This window comes from Vigna unguiculata, chromosome 11, assembly GCF_004118075.2.
Source record: "Vigna unguiculata cultivar IT97K-499-35 chromosome 11, ASM411807v1, whole genome shotgun sequence".
Lineage (NCBI taxonomy): Eukaryota > Viridiplantae > Streptophyta > Magnoliopsida > Fabales > Fabaceae > Vigna > Vigna unguiculata.
The window spans coordinates 414,770-421,345 of record NC_040289.1 but is presented as its reverse complement, the minus strand read 5'-3'; positions in this window follow the sequence as shown (position 1 = coordinate 421,345).

Genomic DNA, 6,576 nt, shown 5'->3' with positions numbered 1-6,576 from the left:
TTTGGTACCCCCATGAGTGCCCTAGATCCTGTTGAAGAAGGAAAGCATAAAATCTAAAACCATGAAAAAAAAAAAGCTGTGAAAGAAGGAATATGAGTGATGTTTCAGTACTTTCCCCTCTTGAAGGCTTTGTGGTTCTTCATTTGGACTCCAACTTCAAAGGGTCGTCTTAGAATTTTGTCATCGAATAATTCTTCACCAATTAATGACATCAAGGATTTGCTTTCTGCAAAAAAATCAATGGATAAGGTTCTTGTTGCCACTTTCTTTATCAGCAAAACGAATATCATATTACTCACAATTCTCATGAACACAAACTTTATTCGCAAAAACAAAACTATAATAAGTTCGATAATATCTATGTTTATTAACCTCTGGTTTTTGGTTGAGAATAAATAAGTTTGATTAAAAAAAATATATAGGAGGGAATGTGTGGCCCATTGCCTCCAAGTGCATTGTTCTTAAGAGTTAAGACTTCAAAATTTAAAGTCAATTTCTCACTAGATTTCCGGGATATGCCATTTATCTTTAGGTATTGAGGTGTAATAACTTTACGCCACTTGAGGAATTTTTATGCCATGCCTTGACTTTAAATTCATATATATATATATTTACAAAAAATATATATCATATAGAAGAATAATCACTACTAAAAATTCTTATATTATATGAGAATTTTCTTGTAAATTTGTTAAAAAAATTTGTAAGAAAGACTTTTTCTTGCTACTTTTTTAAGAATTTTAATTGGTAAATAATTCTTTCGTGAGTAATTATTTCCTGCAAAATTATAAAATTCGTAAGTATTTCTTACAAAATTTGTTGCGAAAAGTGTTTTATACAAAATATTTTGTAAAAAAATTGACCCAATTTCTTGTAATTTTTTTTCATAACAAGTACTTTTAAAAAAAAATTCAAAACAAAATTGATAGGAAATATGAATTTTTTTAATAGTGAATAAATCATTATTCGTTTGCATATTATCTTCTTCCTCTTAAATTTTTTTACTGCGAAGAGATTACATTCACCCCTGCAGTAAGAGTGCCTGTAACAGATAGTGAGAGTTTGGAAATGATTATTTAGAAAAAAAGAATATTGTGTTGAGAGAAAAGTATTTATTTATCTGGTTAAAAATAAGGTCTATCCAATTTAAAAAACTACTTCATGAAGTAAAGGTGATTTATATATAACACATTTCAGTTTTATAATTTGACATCACAAACATAAATTTTATAATATTAAATATTACATATAGTCCGATGATAGAAAGATAAGAAGAGATTTAATATAGCCAACAATAATGATTTTAATATATTATCTCAAAAATTTGAATTTTTTGAATTTAATATAAAAACTAGTAATTAAAGTAACGGATGTTTTATCTACTTCTACATATACTATTATATAAATAAGAGAATTCCTTATTTATATTGATTTTGAAATGGTGTGGTATATATTAAAAATTCAGGTGTGAATTTAAGTCCCACATTGATTAGAAATGAGAAAGTAGAATAGAACTCACATTATATAAAAATAAAGATTCATAAATTCATTGTCTTAAAGTTTTGGGTTAAGAATGATATCAATATCTTATATAATTGGACTCAGGTCTCATTAGTGTTGTATCTCCCTAAATAAAATTACATCTATAAAACGTAGGTAACGGTGCAAAGATCCTGATATAGGTTTTACATGTGTTGTACGTAACAAGGGTTAGTTTGTTGTGTGATAACAAAATGGCTTTGAATTGCATGAAAAATGTCTCTATCATCTCTGTGCTATTCTGCTATATTTTGAAGGTCCATTTTCTCTTCAACAACAGATATGCATTTATCTCTTCCTTCTGCTTTCACCTTTGGGACTCACCATACAACTTCTACACGTTTCCCACAAACTCTTGTCTTTAATTTCGACTTCTCATATTCCTTCTTCACAATCATTCTGGATCCCATCACACTTTCCAACTAAACCCCTTCTTCTCTTTCATGCTCATTCATCTCATGTTAATTTCCTATTTAAGTTCATTTCACACTCTCTTTTCTTTCAACAATTTTATGTAAAATTAAATTACACTTTTAGTTGGTGTCATCAAATCTTATACCATCAAAAAACAATCAAATCCAAAGTTACTTTTTCTTTTATTATATTCCCATTTTAAATTTGGTGAAATAGTATTATTAGAATTAAAGTTTAAAATACTTTTGATTTTTTTCGCGTTTAATTTGGTCTTTAAGGTGTTAAATTATGTTCAATTTCATCATTTTTCGTTAACGTCATTTAAATTAATAACGTGACACTTTTCACATGACGTTAAATCACATTTGACTCATTGTGTTTTGTTCAAATAAGTCCATATTTTAATTAAATTTGTTCAACTTAATCTCATTCTCCATTTCATGACCATTCACCACTGTCACCACCACCACCACCAAATGTTTATGATGTTCAAATGTTGGTTTAGATGTCAAAGCAAGAAAGAGGTTGAACCAATAATCTCTTCTAGAACTGCTATTATTCAAGTGATAATATTGATGAGTTTTTTTGAGGCAGCATCACCAAAAAGATACAACATCATAAGACATAATTTCAACCCACACATAAGGGATTAAAACCATCTCTAACCCAAACCTTAAGGCAAGTCTTCTTCTTTATAAAGTGCTCAACTTTCTCATTACTCACACCTTAATTCTCAACAATCTTTTCCTTAAGGGTGAATCCTTCTAAATTGATACACTCTCCTTCGAACGAAAGCATTTTCAACTACGAATACCGCAATGGTGACCTTTTTATTTGACTGAAACCCATGATAGAAGACTTTTGATACAAGGAATCCCTACATCTAAGATTCTCCATCCTTATTATATATGTCTAAGTTAGTCACTAAGACACCTAACTCTAATAACACTAATGGATTTTTCGAGGGAAGATCATTAAGGAGTACAATATCAATAGGACATGAGCCTAGTTCACACATAAGAAATTGATATCATTTCCAACCTAAAACATTAGGACAATATGTAGATGAGTTTTCTTCCTTATAAGTTGCTCAAGCTTTCTCATCTCTACCTATTGTGACATAGACTAATCACTTAGGTTTTCAATAGGTATCAAATGATGAGAAATCGAGAAAGACTATTGTATCAGATTTTGTAAAGAAACCACCTAACATAGAAAGTGATGCTTTTGATGGACCAGATGTTAATCTTTAATAAGATAAATTATACAAATTTAATAGGAGATGTAGTTTATAATTTATGTTTGTGAGTTATGAATAAGTTGTAATTTGTTGTTATCACGACTCTTTGGATTGAAAATGAATAATTAAATTGTTATCAAAAGTGAGAATGTATGGTGATATTAATACATGTGTTTGAAAAATTAGCTCATCTCATGTGTGTTGTATTAATGTTATAATCATACATGATACCCAAGAAACTAATGAAACTAATGTTGCAAACGGAAAAAGATTTTACATATAGGAATAGAAGTATAATTTTTTTATATTTTTAATTTTTTTTAATTCTATATACTTTTAGATCATAAAGTTCATTCTTGATATATAACTACAAAAAATTCTCATATTATATGAATTTTTTTTTACAAATTTGTTAAAAAACTTGTAAGAAAAGACTTTTTCCTGTTATTTTTTCTAAAAATTTTAATGGATAGGTAATTCCTTCGTGGATAATTATTTTTTACAAAATTATAAAATTCGCAAGTATTTCTTATAAAATTTATTGCGAAAAGTATTTTATACAAAATATTTTGCAAAAAATTGGCAGCAATTTTCTGCAAATTTTTTTCATAACAAAATTTATAAATATTTTTCTACAAAAAAAATTAAAAACAAAATTAACAGGAAATATGAATTTTTTTAATAGTGTATATTGTAATATAACTTCTTATATTTATATTTACATAACTAATATTATAATATAATTACTTTTTAGGAGGTTACAAATAATATAGTATCCTTTCTCTTATTACAATTACGATGGTAATTAAAAATTTAAACCTTGATTAAAAATATTAAAAAGTGGAATTACTTTCAAGTAATATGAGATATTTATTTAAATTATATATACTTTGACTTTTTCAAAACTTTTATTTCAATTTTTTGGTTGATCCAAAATTTTCAATCAAGATCTACAAACACTTCTTTCAACGCTGAAAGATTATTAAAAGAAATGTGATCTATTTATTTTTTGCACATGATTATAATTGAAGTAATATTATTTACATACATACATACATTTTTGATTGGAAAATGATTCCATCTATAGCATTCACAAGGTGGTGTTCTTGATTGGCCTTATTGAAGCAATTTCAAAATCAAGTTTTTGCATCAATCAATCACTGTAATGGCTCCCGGACCCCCACTGTGTGTAAAATCAGTCACTGATTCTTTGTATTCAATTTTTCTCATAACAAAATTGGGAAATAATTTTATTTATTTATTTTTTTCTATGACTTGCCAGAATTGCAGGCCTTGAGTTTTTGAGTGACAAAGCTTGCCGGAGAAGGTTAACCACACAACCTCGTCATTGTACAAGGTTACACGATTCTATGAGAGCAATGCTTGGATTTGTACTCTTCTTTTTCTTACCTTACACTTGTACCTTAATATACACCTGAGAAAATGAGTCTTCTAACTGCATTCTCATATCTTAATTCATTGTCCAATTCAGTCTAAAGAATGGGGAACCATGCACTCACAAGCTTTGTCATTTAGAGACTTGTTTCTTTCACTTCATTTTTTTCTATGCATTTGTGATGGGTGTGTAAAAAATTTCACTCCGAAAACATAACATCGTCAAATATTTAATTTGTTTAAGAGATTGACATCGTCATTCGTTTAGGATGTGAGTTGTAAATAAATGAACAATGGATGCGTTATAGTGTTAATATTTGTTAGGATGGTAAAAATAATATTTCTTATAAAGTTTTACGTGAATCGCCTAGTATAAGTTAGAGAGTGGATATTAGTGGTTGTATAATGCACTCTAATTTCATAATATCTTTTGTTTCAGTTAAAAGACAATTTAAAACTTGAATTTGAATTTGAATTTTCTTATACTAAAATTTTGGAAGATGTGAATGAGGTCAAAAAACATGTAAAAATATTCTATGTGCTGTACAAATTTTTACATTGATTATTTTTAGACAATATTTGAATTTTTTTATTCAGTTTTAGAATTTTCACGTTATATTCTTAATAAAAGTGATACATTTTTTCAGTAATATTTTCAGTTTGGGTGTGTTTTAATTGACAGTAATAATCCCATATTTTCTTCTAATGATTTTATACAACATTTTTTATATATTGCTTTAACTTTTTTATTTTAATGAATATAGAACTTATACTTGTAATTGAATTTACAAACATTTAAAACAATTAGTTAGAAAATGAACTATAACATATTAATGTCAAAATCTAAACATGACCTATGTTTATCAGTGTGTTTTGGCCATTTTGTTCATTTAGTTATGAAAGAAAGTGCAAGTATTATAAGGCTTGAGTATATTTTAGATAGTAATTTTTAATTTTGGTCTTTGTATTTTGTTATTATTTTAACTTTGATCTTTGTAATTTTTGTTAGCTACATATTGTAAAAACCATAAATTAAGAGGCAGAAAACAAAAAATTTATGAGTAGGAATGTTAGACATGTCTAAATTTTAAGAAATCCTTGAAATATTTGTTTTGTTAAAAAGAAAATATATAATTAAATATATTTTAATCTATAATATAAGGACAGTATAAAAATTAAAAACGGTAGGTATTCAGAAATCTTTGATGTGAAAATTGCATGTGATTTGACAGTTCAGTAGAAAGTTTATTGTGCAATAGGATATTTGGGACCCAAACTGAAGTTTATACAGTTACATGCGGTAACCATTTTGTCTGCAGGCACAAAAACAACTGTTCTCACTCTGTGTACTCCTCGATGCAAGAAAAAAAATAAAAATTGTTACTTTTTTCATTTTTGTTTTCTTTTCATAGATGAAACCTTGACAAATTTAATCATGGAGAAGCTTAACACCATTATTCAAACTTCTTTCAAGCTTTACTGTGTAGTGCCTTCATCAAACAATTCTGCAAAAACATTTATCAGAACACAGACAAAGTACAACAAAACATTATGTTAAAGCTAATGAAAAAAAAAGTAAATATTTTTTTCCTTAACTTTTTATAAATTTTAAAATTAATTCATTTTAAAATTTTAGACTAATTTTACTTTTTTAAAATACGCGGTTTTTGTCATTTTAATCAAATTTTGTTAAATTTATTTGACATTTCAAGTATATTTCAAGATTTATTTGATAATCCTGAGATGCGTATGAAACATCAAATAAACCTAATAAAATTTTAGTAAATTTTGAAATTAGTCCATTTATGAAATTTTGGACCAATTTAGTCTTTCATCTTTTAAAATACGTGGATTTAGTCATTTTAATCAAATTTTATTAAATTTATTTGACATTTCAAGCACATTTCAAGATTTATTTAATAATTCTAAAATACTAAAATACGTATGAAATATCAAATAAATTTAATAAAATTTTATTGAAAAAACTA